The following is an 18,669-nucleotide window of genomic DNA, read 5'->3' as shown; positions in this document are numbered from 1 at the left end:
TGCATATCACAGCATCTCCGTCCTGTCGGTTAAATTTCGCGTGTGTAGCACGTCATCTTCGTGGTGCAGCAATTTTGATGGCCAGTAGTGTAAATTTTATTACGTTGCAGATTATAGCAAGGGAAATGATTGGGTTTCGTATGTAAGACGGCTCGCGTGCGTATAGAGAGAGTCCAAGTGGATACTATTCGCTTCTTCAAGGCTGGTCGATTACGTCAACATGTAGCACACTTGACACCCCGCCAATGGTGCCGAGGGTCGGGGTCAACGAAATAATAGCAAACTTTACAACGCTAGTAATGGAAGAAAACCGAGTACGATTTAGAGCTTAATTAAGCAATAGGGCGATCAGATGTCGGGGGAAGCGTCCAAGGGACTGTTTCAAAAAGAGATCGAAGAGGGCCGTAAGCAACATGAGTCAGTTAAGGAAGATATAAAAGAATCATGTAAGAGTGAGTAGAACCGAGCATCGGGACGGCAGTGATGCTTCGCAGAAGCATTTGAGGGAGTAGTAAACACTTCAGATACGAGAAAACGGTGATAGACTCTGATGGTCACACAGTAACTGCAACGTGAGTAGCGTTTTACAATACTCACTGACCGTGAGAGAAAGGTTGAATAACCAACGAAATGATAACGTTCTACGAATCTGGGCGTGGAATGTCAGAAATCTGAAGAAGGTAGGGAAGCCAGAAAACCTGAAAAGGGAAATACTAAGGTTCAGTATAGATGTAGTGGGCGTCAGTGAAGGAAATGGAAAAAAAAGTAAGGATTTCTTGTTAGACGAGTAGGGCATAGAGTGAGTTACTGTCAACAGTTCATTGATAGGGTAGTACTCATCAGAATCGACAGAAAACCAACATTGTCAACAATAGCCTACTTCGCAACCAGACGACAAAGAGGTAGAGAAAGTATACGAGGATATTGGACGGGTAATTCAATAAGTCAAGCAAGATGAATGTCTGATAGTCGTGGAGGATTAGAATATGGTTGTAGGGACAGGAGTAGAAGGAAGGGCTACTGGAGAACTTGAGCTTGGTACTAGGAATTCAGTTCTCGTTACTGGAGCCGCTAATTTCCAATCATGTAGCTCCTCTATTGTCCTCACATGGGCTAAGTGCACCGTAATTTCCAACAGCGCTAGGCAGGTCGGACGGTCAGCCATCTAAGAGTTAGCCAAGCCTGACAGCGCTTAAATTCCGTGATCTGAAGGGAACCAGAGTTATCACTGCGACAAGGTCGTTGGCCTCATTAAATCTTTCTACCTTGAGGAAAGTGATACTTGTTGAGTTGGTTGGTACCTCACTACAGTTGTTCCAACCTATGATCTTCGTTTATGAAAGGCAGAAGTATTGATACTGACAAGAGAAGTAAAGAAAGAGGATGTGAAGACTACAGCAGCCATGAACTAACAAAAATTTGGAAACTGTTATAACGCAAAGTAATGTTAATCAGCTATACTGAAAACTTCAATATAGTGTCGGTGCACTGTAGACACTAATCAGCCATAACATTATGGCCGCCTACGTAATAGCCGATATGTGCATATAAGACACGGATAACAGCGGCGACGTGCCGTGGAATGAGAGTAGTGAGGCCTTGGTAGGTCGCCCCACATCTGCAGACACGAGTCACCAAATTCCCGTATATTTCGGGTGGGTGTGCGGTGAGCTCTGACACCATGTTCAATCACACCCAAGAGGTGTTCGATCTGTTTCAGATCTGGCAAGTTGGGGGACCAGCACATAAACTAGAACCCTCCATTGTGTTCCTCGAACCACTCCATCACTCTCCCGGCATTGTGACATGGCACAATATCTTGTTGAAAAATGTCACCGCCGTCATGGAGGGGTGTATGTGGTCTGTGACCGCCATAGAGCCTTGCACCAGCTCGACTGCACCCAAGGATGCCCACGTGAACGTTCCCGGAGCATAATGGAGCCGCCACCAGCTCGTCTCCATCCCGTAGTACAGGGGTCAAGAAGCTGTCCTGGAAGTTGATGGATTCGCACCCTCCCATCGGCAAGATCAAGAAGGTATCGGGATTCATCGGACTATGCAATAGTACTGCATATAACTGTAGTCTCCTTTCCATTTTGGTACACCTCATACTTCCAGTTTCCTTAGAGAGTTAGCTAATGAGCCTGTACTATATTTGTACTGTAAACGATGAAGGTTTAATATAAAAGAGCTGCTGTTAAGACGTAATTGCTTTTCCCGGGGACCACTTCACCTATCCTCGCCACATCTGCACTGTAGAAGTCGGAATGTACGAACTCTACGGTTACAGGTGAAACTGGCTGTGATATATCTGGATATAGAGTAGTTCACCTGCCAGGGAGCGACTGCAGTGCGTGGTGACAATGACCCGTCATGTTAACATTTCTAGTTGAGTAAGTCTTCTATTGTTTAGCAATTACAGTGGTGGCGTTAGAGCTGGAGAGGTAGTCAAAGGCCTCTGTGACGTTTGCGGCCACGGTCGGCGAAGCGTGCATCAGGCTCAGGCTGTTAGTAGGATAGCACGTGGCGTGTACCCACTGGCGATGGCGGCTGTCAGAGGAACGCTGCGGTCGACACAGTAGCAGAGGCACTGATGCAAGGTGGCAGAGGCTGCCAGCGGGGTACAGCGGAAAGCAGCTTGATGAGCTGCTTCTGCAGCTCGGTGGAAAGCGCACCTGCACACGCGGGATCAACATGCGACCTGCGGCTGCTGACGATGACGTATGCCCGCACTGAGCAATGGACAACAAATTGCATCCTGACTGAGGCAGCGAACAGTGACAGTGTTTTCACTCGGGAGGTAGAAGCGGGACAGCTAGGTGGCCCAGACCCGGCCTACGGCCTATCAGGTAGGCGGCCATCAGCAGATGGTATCAACTAGCAGATGTAAAGATGCCACGCCGACAGCATTCAAACTCATCTCTGGCTGCGGCCTGCAACGAATGGCGGCGAAGTCTGATGGTGACTGCGAGCGGACGTAGACCTGTTCTTGACTAGCGCTTTACCATTTACTATGGTAACTGGGCTTATCGAGTTTCTGAGAGTCTACATTTATATTTTTTATTTTTTAAAGTCATCTGTCTTCCGAATGGTTTGATACGGCCTGGCACGAATTATTCTCCTGCACCAAACTCTTCGTCTCAGAGTTGCACAATTATGTACTGGCCCAAACTTTGTCTTCCTCTAAAAATATTTTATCCTCTACACCTCCCTCGGCTACAATGCAAATTATTCCCTGTAGCGTTAACAGATGACCTATCGTCCTGTCTTTTCTTCTCGTCGGTGTTTTCCACATATTCCTTTCCTCTCCGATTCTGCGCAGAACCTCCTCATTAGTTTCGTATCAATCCACCTAGTTTTCAGCATTATTCTGTAGCAACACATATCAAATGCTTCAATTCTCTTCTGTTCCTGTTTTCCCACAGTCCGTGTTTCACAGCCATACAATTCTGTGCTTAGAAATTAATTACTCAGGTTAATACCTATATTTCACAGTAGTAGACTTTTCTTGGGTAGGAATGCATTTTTTCCACTGCTAGTGTGCTTTTTACGTCCTCCTTGCTTCCCCCATCATGGGTTATTTTGCTGCATGGGTAGCAGAATTCCGTAACTTCATCTACTTTGTGATAACCAATTCTGAAGTTAAGTTTCTCGCTATTCTCATTTCTACTGCTTCTCGTTACATTCGCCTTTCTTCGATTTACTCTCAATCCATATTCTGTGCTCAGTAGACTGATCATTTAGATCAACAAATCCTATAACTCTTTTTCAGATTCGCTGAGGATAGCAAAGTCATCAACGAGTCCTATCATTGACATTCTTTCACCGTGGATATTATCCTACTCTTAAAGCTTTCTTTATTTCTGTCATTCCTGCCTCGACGTACAAACTGAACAGGAGGGACGGAAGACTACATCCCTGCCTTACACCCTTTTTAAGTCCGCAGCTCGTGGTCGTGTGGTAGCGTTCTCACTTCCCGCGCCCGGGTTCCCGGGTTCGATTCCCTGCGGGGTCAGGGATTTTCTCTGCCTCGTGATGACTGGGTGTTGTGTGATGTCCATAGGTTAGTTAGGTTTAACTAGTTCTAAGATCTAGGGGACTGATGACCACAGATGTTAAGTCCCATAGTGCTCAGCGCCATTTGAACCATTTTTGAACCCTTTTTAATTTGAGAACTTCGTTCTTGGGCTTCCACTCTTATTATTCCCTCTCTTAGCTCTTGTACGCGTTGTATATTATCCCTTCTTTCCCTATAGCTTATCCTTACTTTGCGCACTATTTCCAACATTTTCTTTTGTCGATCGATTTATCCAGGTTGACAAATCCTATGAACTTACCTTTATTTTTCTTCAGTCTTGCTGCCATCATCAGCCGCAACGTCAGAACAAGCTCCCTAGTGCCTTTACCTTCTCCAAAGCCAGACTGAACGTCGTCTGAGAGATCCTCAATTTTCTTTTCCATTCTTCTGTGTACAGAGTGGAGAAAAACTGTGTCGCGAAATTTTAACCCGGGATACCTGATGCCAGTAGGAACCAAAATTACTAATGGTGCACAGGTCGGCAATGCACCATGTATAAAATACGGAAACTTGGCAGCACGCGCTCCGATTGTCAGTGACAACGCGATACGCACACGTGTCGAATATGTCTGTGTCCTGCCTTTCACTACAAGTTAGAAAAGATGTTAAGATAAGATTAGCAGCAAAATAACAAACTACTTTATTTGTTCTCCTGATTCCAAAAAGCAAAACTTGCCGATAACTCTTTTGCGAGTGAAAAGTTAGGAATTTCGGTTTTGTTGGTGGATGAGAAAAGTGAAAATGGAAGCCCGAACTCTGAACTCACATGCGAAAATACTGTGAATAGAAATGCGAACGACAGCAAGTCAAATGATCGTCCAGAATATTGAACTCTTGAAGAAATCGTGTTTTGTGATCAAAACGACTGGTTCCAAATAAAAAAATTCATTCAAAACTTTACATTGAGAAAGTAAATTTGGGCGCAGAAATAAATAAGGCATGAATATCGCTCAACATTGGGCTAATGTAACTGCGTCATTTTCAGGTGATTCAGGACAAGGCGAGATTTTTTTTTTTTTTTTTTTTTGGTGGGGGGGGGGGGGGTATATATTTAAACGAAAGGTCTAGTTATGAAGCTGCGCACCGAATAGGACTTTATGCTAAAGACGTGACTCTGAAAAATGCTTCGAGATGACAGTAGGTGGCGACAAATATACAGGGTGGTCCATGGATCGCGACCGGGCGAAATATATCACGAAATAAGCGTCAAACAAAAAAAACTACAAAGTACGAAACTTGTCTAGATTGAAGGGGAAACCAGATGGCGCTGCCGTAGGTCAAACGGGAATCAACTGCCTTTTTTTAAAAATAGGAACCCCCATTTCTTATTACATATTCGTGTAGTACGTAAAGAAATATGAATGTTTTAGTTGGACCACTTTTTTCGCTTTGTGATAGATGGCGCTGTAATAGTCACAAACGTACTAGTACGGGGTATCACGTAACATTCCGCCAGTGCGGACGGTATTTGCTTCGTGATACGTTACCCGTGTTAAAATGGACCGTTTACAAATTGCGGAAAAGGTCGATATCGTGTTGATATATGGTTATTGTGATCAAAATGCCCAACGGGCGTTTGCTATTTATGATGTTCGGTATCCTGTACGACATCATCCAAGTGTCCGGACCGTTCTCCGGATAGTTACGTTATTTAAGGAAACAGGAAGCGTTCAGCCACATGCGAAACGTCAACCACGACCAGCAACGAATGATGGTGCCCAAGTAGGTGTTTTAGCTGCTGTCGCGGCTACTCCGACATCAGCCGCAGACGAATTGTGCCAGAATCGGTAATCTCAAAAACGTCAGTGTTGAGAATGCTACATCAACATCGATTGCACCCGTACCATATTTCTATGAACCAGGAATTGCATGGCGACGACTTTGAACGTCGTGTACAGTTTTGCCACTGGGCCCAAGAGAAATTACGGGGCGATGACAGATTTTTTGCACGCGTTCTATTTAGCGACGAAGCGTCATTCACCAACAGCGGTAACGTAAACCGTCATAATAAGCACTATTGGGCAACGGAAAATCCACGATGGCTGCGACAAGTGGAACATCAGCGAACTTGGCGGGTTAATGTATGGTGCGTTATTATGAGAGGAAGGATAATTGGCCCCCATTTTATCGATGGGAATCTAAATGGTGCAATGTATGCTGATTTCCTACGAAATGTTCTACCGATGTTACTAAAAGATATTTCACAGCATGACAGAATGGCGATGTACTTCCAACATGATGGATGTCCGCCAGATAGCTCGCGTGCGGTTGAAGCGGTATTGAATAGCATATTTCATGACAGGTGGATTCATCGCACTTTCACTGGATCTGACGACCCAGATTTCTTTCTGTGGGGAAAGCTGAAGGATATTTGCTATCGTGATCCACCGACAACGCCTGACAACATGCGTCAGCGCATTATCAATGCATGTGCGAACATTATAGAAGGCGAACTACTCGCTGTTGAGAGGAATGTCGATACACGTACTGCCAAATGCACTGAGGTTGACGGACATCATTTTGAGCATTTATTGCATTAATGTGGTATTTTCAGGTCATCACGCTGTAACAGCATGAGTTCTCAGAAATGATAAGTTCACAAATGTACGTGTATCACGTTGTAACAACCGAAATAAAATATTCAAACATACCCACGTTATGTATTTTAATTTAAAAAACCTGCCTGTTACCGACTGTTCGTCTAAAATTGAGAGCCATATGTTTGTGACTATTACAGCGCCATCTATCACAAAGCGAAAAAAGTGGTCCAACTGAAACATTCATATTTCTTTACGTACCACACGAATATGCAATAAGAAATGGGGTTTCCTATTTAAAAAAAAATCTTTTGGTATCCGTTTGACCAATGGCAGCGCCATCTAGCGGGCCAACCATAGCGCTATGTGGTTTCCCCCTTCAAGCTAGACAATTTTCGTTCTTTGTAGTTTTTTCGTTTGACGCTTATTTCGTGAGATATTTGGCCCGGTCGCGATCCATGGACCACCATGTATATTTGCCGTCGCCTAATGTCATTTCGAAGCATTTCCCAAAGTCACGTCGTTAGTATAAAGTACTATTTGGTGAGCAGCTTCATAACTGGACCTTTGGTTTCGTTTAAATATTTTTCCCGAAAAAACAAATCTCTTCTTGTCCTGAATCGCCTGAAAACGACGCAGGTATATTAGCCCAATGTTGAGCGATATTCATGCCTTATTTATTTATTTCCACGCCCAAATTTACTTTCTCAATGCAAAGTTTCGAATGAATGTTTTTATTTAGAACCAGTCGTTTTGATCACAAAACGCCTTCTCTTCAAGAGTTCAATATTGTGGACGATCATTTGACTTCCTGTCGTTCGCATTCCTATTCACAGTATTTTAGCATGTGAGTTCAGAGTTCGGGCTTCCATTTTCACTTTTCTCATCCACCAACGAAACCGAAATTCCTAACTTTTCACTCGCAAAAGACTTATCGGCAAGTTTTGCTTTTTGGAATCAGGAGAACAAATAAAGTAGTTTATTTTGCTGCTAATCTTACCTTAACATCTTTTCTAACTTGTAGTGAAAGGCAGGACACAGTGTACAATAACGCATACAACCAACAAGAAGCGAACAGTAAGTGAATAGCCAATTATGCCGTTTCCCAATTCTTGGGTCACTCGCTGAACACAGGAGTAAACTCAAAATCTGGCTGCCAGCGACTCTTGCTATCGGGAACGATTGCCTGCTGCTTCGAAACGTCCGAAACAAATGTATAGCTTTTCCCATAACAGACGGCAGTGGCAATGTTCATAATGCTAACACTAACATGAAAACCTAGAAAAATCCGCATCATATCAGTGAAATAAATTGTCGGCAGACTTTTAAGTTCTCCAACATCATAAAGAAATTAATTTGCGGACAGGAAAGTTTATAGGTACACGTCGCCGAAAGTTCCCTCGAATAAAGAGCACTAGTTACATCTAAAGTAATTTTGTCAACAATATTGTAACTACAGTTCACGTGGAACGGTATAACCATTCATAATTGCCTTTAGCGTTGATAAGCCGATCACGTAGTATAGGAGGGGAATGAGTGGCTTCTGTGTAGAGACTTCCAGGTTGCTGATGGATCTACTGTTCCAAGGTGTTCTGCTCTTCGTTGTCAAATATGAAACTCTGACCTTTCAGAAACTGTTATAAGGGGCGTAAAACATGCGAGTCAAATGGAGAAGATATTGGGGCTGACGGAGAATGTTCTAGAAGCTCCCATTGAAATTTTTGAAGGGATTCGAGGGTATTATTTGCCAAATATGGCCTAGCGTTGTCCTGGGGAAGCACTACCCCATTCGAGAGCTTTCCCTTGCTATTCTTTTTGATGGCCTGTTTCAGCATCGGCAACGCGTTAGAGTTTTTATTGCTCAGCGTAAAAGTTTGCACCCCATGATAAGCAGTCGATGGGTTCAGGTCCTGCTTCGTTGAAAAATAAACTGAGTAGCACTTTTCCGACCTTCGTGACAGGATTTTGTTTGGAGAAGGAAGGCTGGGATGCCGTCATCCATTGTTCATCTATTTGCAGGTAGTGTTGATGTGGCGACACCATATTCCATCATACGCTCGAATCTCAGCAATGAGATCCGTTCCTTGCTCCACATGTCTCAACAAATGGGTCAGGCAAACACTCATTCTCGCCGTCTTCTGATTGTCTTGTGATGCTTTCGCATCTACTGCACATGACCTTTTCAATAACGAAACTTCTCGGAGATTGTGTAATGCACAGTTCTTTTGCTTGTCGACCGTTCAACAGCAATGTCACATATGGTGATCCTAAGATTCATCCGTATCAGCTCTTTCACAGCCCATATCGTGGGATCGGTGGTGATACCGTACTCCATCCCAGCGCCTGGCATATGCTTTATATTTACACGTCTCGCCTCGTAACACTGACATCACCGGAATATTGAGTACCGTGCGAGGCACTGCTTTCCGAACACCTCTTTCATCCTGCGATAAATTTGTGAAGCATGCTCCCTTTCTGATCGAAATAATTGGAAAACTGCTCTTTGTGCTGATGGAGAGAAATCTAGCATCAAACAAATTGCGCAAACAACTCTTCAGAAACTGCTGCATAGTCATTAACTCCATTTGTGCAACATTGAATACCAAGACGCCATATCTCGGCAAACATGTTCAGCCATTGCGATTACATACAACGTCGCTACAGCAAAGGTCTCTTTTTCAACTGGACATACCTTTATAAGTATGTAACTGAGGATTCAGTGATTATAACTTCAACGTGAATAAGAGAAGCGTCAGATTCTCGGTTATCAGAACAGAACTCAACGCATTCACAAATCAGATTTTCAGATCGTTCAGAAAGAAAATAAATAATATAAATAACTGTGCAGGAAATCAACATCGGAAATCAAATTAGAAGAAATGGAGACCGAAATGATTGCCCTACGTGCCAAAGCACGTAGCGAGCTCACCACCAAATGCAGATGTGACACCGTCCATCTCCTCGTCTAATCAATTCCACAACGTGGACTAACTCCTTCAGCTAGCGTCGTATGTAACAGCCGTTAAACCGAACTCAGCGTCGAAGCTTGTGATTGGATGACGCGACCAAAGAATTCCGCATGAGACATACGAATCCACGTTATGTGACCCGAATGTTTGTCAGCTCAAAAATACTCCTTACTCGGTATACTATCGATTCCTATTTACGAGCGTCTTTGAAGGTGATGCTCCATAGAATTCCTTTGGCAATGTAGTGAAACGAGACAAAATAGTCGAACCATTTCAAAAGTTTGTTTGATGCTGTATTCAGCCGGCCGGGGTGGCCGAACGGTTCTAGGCTCTACAGTCTGGAACCGCGCGACCGCTACGGTCGCAGGTTCGAATCCTGCCTCGGGCATGGATGTGTGTGATGTCCTTAGGTTAGTTAGGTTTAAGTAGTTCTAAGTTCTACGGGACTGATGACCTTAGAAGTTAAGTCCCATAGTTCTCAGAGCCATTTGAACCATTTTTTTGTTGTATTCATTTGGAATGAATGAATATTCCTTGTTGAACTACTCAAGATAGTCATTTTTAAATGGCGGTTTATCTTCACACTAAAATTTCTGTTGTTCACATTCGCGATGACACGATGTAGGTTAGTAAATAAATTTCAGGAGACTGGAACTGTGTTAGCCAATAACAGTATAGAAAACAAATGTTTGACAGGAATGAGCTACTTGCTCTACGAGAGGCCCTTAAAAGAAGTCCGAGAAAATTGCTGGCCATTTACCACTTCAGAATGGTGGGCTAGTACCATCTGCTCTGCACAGACCAAAACCAAAATTTTACAAAGTACTGTTAGTGCAAAGACTAACATTGTCTCATGTTGCTAGAAGTCACTCCTAAAGTGTCTAGTGCAGTCTATGCAAGGTGGAGAACTGGATCCATGAGGAAGAGCTGCATTAATAGGGAGAACTGGATCCATGAGGAAGAGCTGCATTAATAGGTGTGTGTGAATTTTTTTACTCGTGGTTAAGGGTGCAACTTCTACAGCACACTCGGACAGCCGCAATGATGGTCGAGAACCACATCACTGCAGATTGGCATCAAGATACTCTGTACATTCAGGATGAAAGTGGAAAGACGAGCACACTGACGGTAAAAAATTGAGCATCTGGAAATATGACGTCTGCTGTTATCCAATGACAGCTGATTCCATCTGGGACATAGTAGATATACTGATAATGATTTTATCCATACTGGATGAGAGGTCGTGGTTGTGAATGTCAATGTTAAGAAATATATCGGCGACACCATTTTAGAATTTTTTTGTATTTTGACGACTATGTGGAGATGCACCTTGGAAAACACGGCTGCGACAAGGGAAGTAGCCACGATGTTTTAATTTTATTATCAATTTATTGTGGTGCGTGTTCCATTTTAGCGAGTTTTAACAGGTTCTTTTACTTTTTATTATTGTGATGATGGAAGCTTCACTTCCGAAACGAGTCAATTTTAGTGTTTTGCACTATAAACAAGTGGTTGAGCCGATATATTTTTTAACATACTGATAATGGTTTCGACGTCATCCGCCAACAGATAGCGTAGCGGCTAGCTACGAGGGCGCCATCTGTATCTAGCCTTAAGAAGGGAACGCCCAGAGCCAGAAAGCTCAGTGTGGTGCAGACGTGTGAAATGAGCAACCAACCAAGCCACGGAGACGCACTCGTGCTTCCTACAGCTAACTGAGCGAGTTTGAAAGATATTAAATTGTGGCCTTCAATCTGATGGGATGGTCGTTTCAAAGAAATGTCACACAAGCTGGACGTGCTGCGTCAGCTGTACAACGATACTGGTATCACTGATCATGTGAACATTCTCACACCTTTAGAGACGTTCTGGACGTCCATGCAGCTTAGGCACCCACCAGGATTGTCGTATTGTAGGGCAGTAGTATCATACCGTACAGCTACTACAGCACAGATAAGAGGGCTTGAGAGCCCCGACATGTCAATATAAACTGTTGTGAACCGGTTATTATCAGTGGGACTAAGGCCACACACGCCTCTAGCCCATCTTCCACTCACGTCACAGCATCGACATACACGGCTCAACTGCTCCAATAAAGGATTACTTGGAAGATGGAATGGCACGCATTGGTTCTTCACCGATGGAATCAGACTCAACCAGCATGCCGGTGGCGGTCGTTTGCACGTACTATATAGGTCTGTTGAGTGCTGTCTCGTAGAGTGCATTCGTCCAAGACATACTGGCCCAACCCAGGCCTTATGGTCTGGGGTGCGATAAGCTACAGCTCTCCGCTACCGCTCTCGTACTCCTTTGATATTTCTGGAGGGGACGCTATCGAGCGCTAGATACATGCAGAATGTTGTTTGACTTATTCTTTTTTGCTGTTCAAATGGTTCAAATGGCTCTGAGCACTATGGGACTCAACTGCTGTGGTCATAAGTCCCCTAGAACTGAGAACTACTTAAACCTAAGGACAGCACACAACACCCAGCCATTACGAGGCAGAGAAAATCCCTGACCCCGCCGGGAATCGAACCCGGGAACCCGGGCGTGGGAAGCGAGAACGCTACCGCACGACCACGAGATGCGGGCCTTTTTTGCTGTTCATGTAACAGGAAGTTGATGCGTTGTTCCAACACGATAATGCTCTGTCACAGATTGTCCATTAAACTCAACGTGTCGTGCAAGACGGTTAGCAATTTCCCTGGCCTGCATGATTTCGATATTTCCTGTAACAGAGCACCTATGGCGTATGACGGAACGAAATATGACTCGTGTGACTCGTGTACCAACAACTCTTACAGAACTACGTAAACAGCAGGTCGAGCAGGCGAGGAATAACATATCCCAGACCAGTATTCGCCATCAGTACAGGATGCATTGCCTCCAGTGGAGGCTACACTAAGAACTAATATGTACGTTCCGCACCTCATAAGTGCTTGTGCTATTGATTTGTAAATGTGGTCATTGCATGTGCTCCATACGCACTGTTGCAACATTAAATCTTGAGTGAACTGGAAACCTCTAAAAGGATGTACTAATTTTTTCCGGCGGCTGTGTGTGAACCGCGCAAAAAGAAGGAATCGTCGTGAGCTCACGTTAATAGTCCACAAATGTATGTCGTGCATGAGAACAGAGTACAGGATTGTCTGCGGCTGTGGTGCTCACTTATAGAATGCTCATGGCATCACTGGCCTCTCCTATGTGCCATGCTTCTATCTGCTGGGCGGCCATGACGACAAGGTCTCTAGAGAGTCCAAGTTCCTCTGCCGCAATCGACATCGACAGTAGAAATCACACGTCCCTCCTCTTTAATCGATACATATGGCCGAATTAGCCGCGTTTCCTTCTAAACCATCGCCGTGGGAGAGAGAGATAGTATTAGAACTCTCGCCAAAGTCTTCAATGTCACTACTTCTCCTCGGATAACCAAATACGTAGAAACTGTCAGGTTTCAGCAGATGGCGGTAGATGATGAGAGTTTCGGCTACAACTTTTGTTATTCCGCTGGAAGGGCTTGTTGGCAATAGTGGCTCTACCTCCACTCGCAACTCCTTTCGGTACTTGTCAGCGCCGCGGTCAGAGGTCGTATGGGAAGCTAGACGCTGTGTAAAAGGATAGAGCTGGCCCACGCCGGTGAAGCAATGCGTTGTAAAGTGGATGCTCGTTTTCGAAGTCAGACTATGTGGGAGCGGTGTCTGGCACGTACGTCAAGACTAGAGTCGGCAGTAGTGACTGACCTAATTTTGGCTGTGACATAAAAGGCCGCCTGTGGCCTATTCTGAACCCTTGCGTCCATGCCAGACTGCAATCGATACGGGCACCCTGCGAAGAGGCAGGCGTAGCACATGCTGGTGTGCACTGAGAGCCCTTGGTCATGCAAATCTTGGGCAGATGACATCCATTATTTTGGGTGGTTGTAACATTCTGAGGAAGGTGTCAGTGGCTTCGCTGTGGGTGTCATCAGTTGAGCGTTTGTTGGGGCCTCAGAAACGTACAGGGTGGAAGAGGGCGCTGGCGAAGTTCTCCATCCTGTTTGGTTCAAATGGTTCAATGGCTCTGAGCACTATGGGACTTAACTGCTGAGGTCTACACTCCCCTAGAACTTAAACCTAACTAACCTAAGGACATCACACACATCCATGCCCGAGACAGGATTGGAACTTGCGACCGTAGAGATCGCGCGGTTCCAGACTGTAGCGCCTAGAACCGCTCTTCCACTCCGCCCGGCTCTCCATCCTGTTTCCCTAGCAAAGCGCTTTAAATCCAAATGACGTGAATAATCAATCAACAAGGTCTGTGGCGTTCCCCCAGTTCCAGATTTCACCATGTCAGAGTGTGCCCAACTACTTACCCATTATGGACGACGCCATGCGTTAGTTTCGGCGTCACCGTGTCGCTCACGTCAGCGGTAATGTCATCGCCGCCACAGACGCCTCTGTGACGAAACCGTGAGGCATCGACCAGTGACCGGCGCCAGTCGACGGCCGATCGCAGACCGATGGATAATTCAGCAGGCCGTGACACTGCGCCACACGGTTCCAGGAACGACGCGACGCTTCCTGCTTCCGGGAGATTACCTGACGCCTGCGGTTTGACCAAGTGGCGTTCGACAGTGGGAACGGCATTCGGCCCCTAAAATTCCATGGCACGATCGAAACCACAAACAGACCGAGAGATTTTGTGGAATGAACACTGTGGAAATTATTTACTGATAATTTCAGTCACATTAAAACACGTTTAAAACTGCTGCAGACGTGAACGTGTGCATATGACGGTTACACGTGTCATCTTAACAACATTTTTGCCGGCAAATAACTTTTTGTCCTGGCAAAAAATGTAATGTGGTCTTGTGGTATACCAACAAAGTTAAACGTATTATTTTAGAGACATTTGGTGTAATGTATTTACTCGTATTGTGCAGATGAAAGTGAAAAAAATGTTCAAATGTGTGTGAAATCTTATGGGACTTAACTGCTAAGGTCATCAGTCCCTAAGCTTACACACTACTTAACCTAAACGATCCTAAGGACAAACACACAGACCCATGCCCGAGGGAGGACTCGAACCTCCGCCGGGACCGGCCGGATGAAAGTGATTACTGTGCTTTGTTCGTGATGTTTGGATAAATATGGAGCGAAAACAAAAACAGGTGGTTAAACTTGGTAGACGAACTTTATTCGCGATTTGTACAAAGTAGTTTATTTCAGTCGTTTTGATGTTTATTTTTTTAAAGGTTACATTTTCCACTGACTACGCGTTATCAGCAGCCTATAAACATTCATTCGGCGATGGCTGCTTTTTCATGAAACTACAACTAGAGGGAATCGAGAAAGGTGCAGCCTTTAAACACTATTTCAGTACTGGCTGAAATAAATTTCACAATTAAAAATGGTCAGTGATGCTGTCTCCCTCTAATATGGCAAACGCGACCAAGCTGGCGTCTGTTACCCGCATTCCTGCTAGGTGGTAGAATCACCGTTCCGTGTCGTTGCCCATTAGTATCATGACAGCTAAGTGAAAACTCACACTGGTATGCCACGATGTTGTTGTGGTCTTCAGTCCTGAGACTGGTTTGATGCAGCTCTCCATGCTACTCTATCCTGTGCAAGCTTCTTCATCTCCCAGTACCTACTGCAACCTACATCCTTCTGAATCTGCTTAGTGTATTGATCTCTTGGTCTCCCTCTACGATTTTTACCCTCCACGCTGCCCTCCAATGCTAAATTTGTGATCCCTTGATGCCTCAAAGCATGTCCTACCAACCGATCCCTTCTTCTGGTCAAGTTGTGCCACAAACTTCTCTTCTCCCCAATCATATTCAATACTTCCTCATTAGTTATGTGATCTACCCATCTAATCTTCAGCATTCTTCTGTAGCACCACATTTCGAAAGCTTCTATTCTCTTCTTGTCCAAACTGGTTATCGTCCATGTTTCACTTCCATACATGGCTACACTCCATACAAATACTTTCAGAAAGGACTTCCTGACACTTAAATCTATACTCGATGTTAACAAATTTCTCTTCTTCAGAAACGATTTCCTTGCCATTGCCAGTCTACATTTTATATCCTCTCTACTTCGACCATCATCAGTTATTTTACTCCCTAAATAGCAAAACTCCTTTACTACTTTAAGTGTCTCATTTCCTAGTCTAATCCCCTCAGCATCACCCGTTTTAATTTGACTACATTCCATTATCCTCGTTTTGCTTTTGTTGATGTTCATCTTATATCCTCCTTTCAAGACACTGTCCATTCCGTTCAACTGCTCTTCCAAGTCCTTTGCTGTCTCTGACAGAATTACAATGTCATCGGCGAACCTCAAAGTTTTTACTTCTTCTCCATGAATTTTAAAACCTACTCCGAATTTTTCTTTTGTTTCCTTTACTGCTTGCTCAATATACAGATTGAATAACATCGGGGAGAGGCTACAACCCTGTCTCACTCCTTTCCCAACCACTGCTTCTCTTTCATGCCCCTCGACTCTTATAACTGCCATCTGGTTTCTGTACAAATCGTAAATAGCCTTTCGCTCCCTGTATTTTACCCCTGCCACCTTCAGAATTTGAAAGAGAGTATTCCAGTTAACGTTGTCAAAAGCTTTCTCTAAGTCTACAAATGCTAGAAACGTAGGTTTGCCTTTTCTTAATCTTTCTTCTAAGATAAGTCGTAAGGTTAGTATTGCCTCACGTGTTCCAACATTTCTACGGAATCCAAACTGATCTTCCCCGAGGTCCTCTTCTACCAGTTTTTCCATTGGTCTGTAAAGAATTCGCGTTAGTATTTTGCGGCTGTTCGGTAATTTTCACATCTGTCAACACCTGCTTTCTTTGGGATTGGAATTATTATATTCTTCTTGAAGTCAGTGGGTATTTCGCCTGTCTCATACATTTTGCTCACCAGATGGTAGAGTTTTGTCATGACTGGCTCTCCCAAGGCCATCAGTAGTTCTAATGGAATGTTGTCTACTCCTGGGGCCTTATTTCGACTCAGGTCTTTCAGTGCTCTGTCAAACTCTTCACGCAGTATCTTATCTCCCATTTCATCTTCATCTACATCCTCTTCCATTTCCATAATATTGTCCTCAAGTACATCGCCCTTGTATAAACCCCCTATATACTCCTTCCACCTTTCTGCCTTCCCTTCTTTGCTTAGAACTGGGTTGCCATCTGAGCTCTTGATATTCATACAAGTGGTTCTCTTCTCTCCAAAGGTCTCTTTAATTTTCCTGTAGGCAGTATCTATCTTACCCCTAGTGAGACAAGCCTCTACAACCTTATATTTGTCCTCTAGCCATTCCTGCTTAGCCATTTTCCACTTCCTGTCGATCTCATTTTTGAGACGTTTGTATTCCTTTTAGCCTGCTTCATTTACTGCATTTTTATATTTTCTCCTTTCATCAATTAAATTCAATATTTCTTCTGTTACCCAAGGATTTCTATTAGCCCTCGTCTTTTTACCTACTTGATCCTCTGCTGCCTTCACTACTTCATCCCTTAGAGCTACCCATTCTTCTTCTACTGTATGTCTTTCCCCCATTCCTGTCAATTGTTCCCTTATGCTCTCCCTGAAACTCTCTACAACCTCTGGTTCTTTCAGTTTATCCAGGTCCCATCTCCTTAAATTCCCGCCTTTTTTTCAGTTTCTTCAGTTTCAATCTGCAGTTCATAACCAATAGATTGTGGTCAGAATCCACATCTGCTCCTGGAAATGTCTTACAATTTAAAACCTGGTTCCTAAATCTCTCTCTTACCATTATGTAATCTATCTGATACCTTTTAGTATCTCCAGGATTCTTCCAGGTATACAACCTTCTTTCATGATTCTTGAACCAAGTGTTAGCTATGATTAAGTTATGCTCTGTGCAAAATTCTACAAGGCGGCTTCCTCTTTCATTTCTTACCCCCAATCCATATCCACCTACTATGTTTCCTTCTCTCCGTTTTCCTACTGACGAATTCCAGTCACCCATGACTATTAAATTTTCGTCTCCCTTCACTACCTGAATAATTTCTTTTATCTCGTCATACATTTCATCAATTTCTTCATCATCTGCAGAGCTAGTTGGCATATAAACTTGTACTACTGTAGTAGGCATGGGCTTTGTGTCTATCGTGGCCACAATAATGCGTTCACTATGCTGTTTGTAGTAGCTAATCCGCACTCCTATTTTTGTATTCATTATTAAACATACTCCTGCATTACCCCTATTTGATTTTGTATTTATAACCCTGTAATCATCTGACCAAAAGTCTTGTTCCTCCTGCCACCGAACTTCACTAATTTCCACTATATCTAACTTTAACCTATCCATTTCCCTTTTTAAATTTTCTAACCTACCTGCCCGATTAAGGGATCTGAAGGTTGGCGAAATACTATTCGACAAGTTCATTTTGCTTCTTTGTTACCCATAAAGCACTATGCAACATTTTTTGATCGTTTGAAGGAGTGACGCCGAAATGTGTGACGTGCAATGAAGTCAGTAAAACACTGTGGGGAACACAAATTGTGTTATTGTAGTGACATGCATACCTTGCACCAGTGCACCGTCCTCGGTACACAGCACAGCAGCGAGAGAGAGAGAGAGAGAGAGAGATAGGGAGATAGGGAGGGGGGGAGGAGGGGCGGGAGAGGGAGAACCGTAGGACGTCTGTCACTTGCCAACTGCCTCTGTTGTCTGCCCGCGACGCTTCGAAGTAGCAACTCAACTTCGCCCCATTACTCATCGATTTCTTTCATAGTGCGTAGTCCGCCCATTGTGGCATATAATCCACAATTCCGCATTACGCAAGGGTGTGCGAATGCTTTTGATCAATGTATGTGTTGTATGTATGAAAGACGTAAACACGTGAATTCCTGAAATCATTAGGGGAAGTAGCAACGTAGCGAGTGTTCAAGCTGGTGGAAAGATCTTTGAAACTGGCGACCTTCCATAAGACTTTCGGCAAAATATCACCAACAGAATTACGAGTATAGCAAGTGCAGATTTGTGGGTGAACCATCGCACTATAGTCTTAACAGCTCACGTATCCAAGCTGGTGACAACAAAAGTACACAGAAGAACGGGAAAGAAAATTGAAT

Source organism: Schistocerca piceifrons, chromosome 4 (assembly GCF_021461385.2).
Source record: "Schistocerca piceifrons isolate TAMUIC-IGC-003096 chromosome 4, iqSchPice1.1, whole genome shotgun sequence".
NCBI classification, from domain to species: Eukaryota; Metazoa; Arthropoda; class Insecta; order Orthoptera; family Acrididae; genus Schistocerca; species Schistocerca piceifrons.
The sequence above is the reverse complement of the archived record's forward strand: the minus strand, read 5'-3'. Positions refer to the sequence as shown.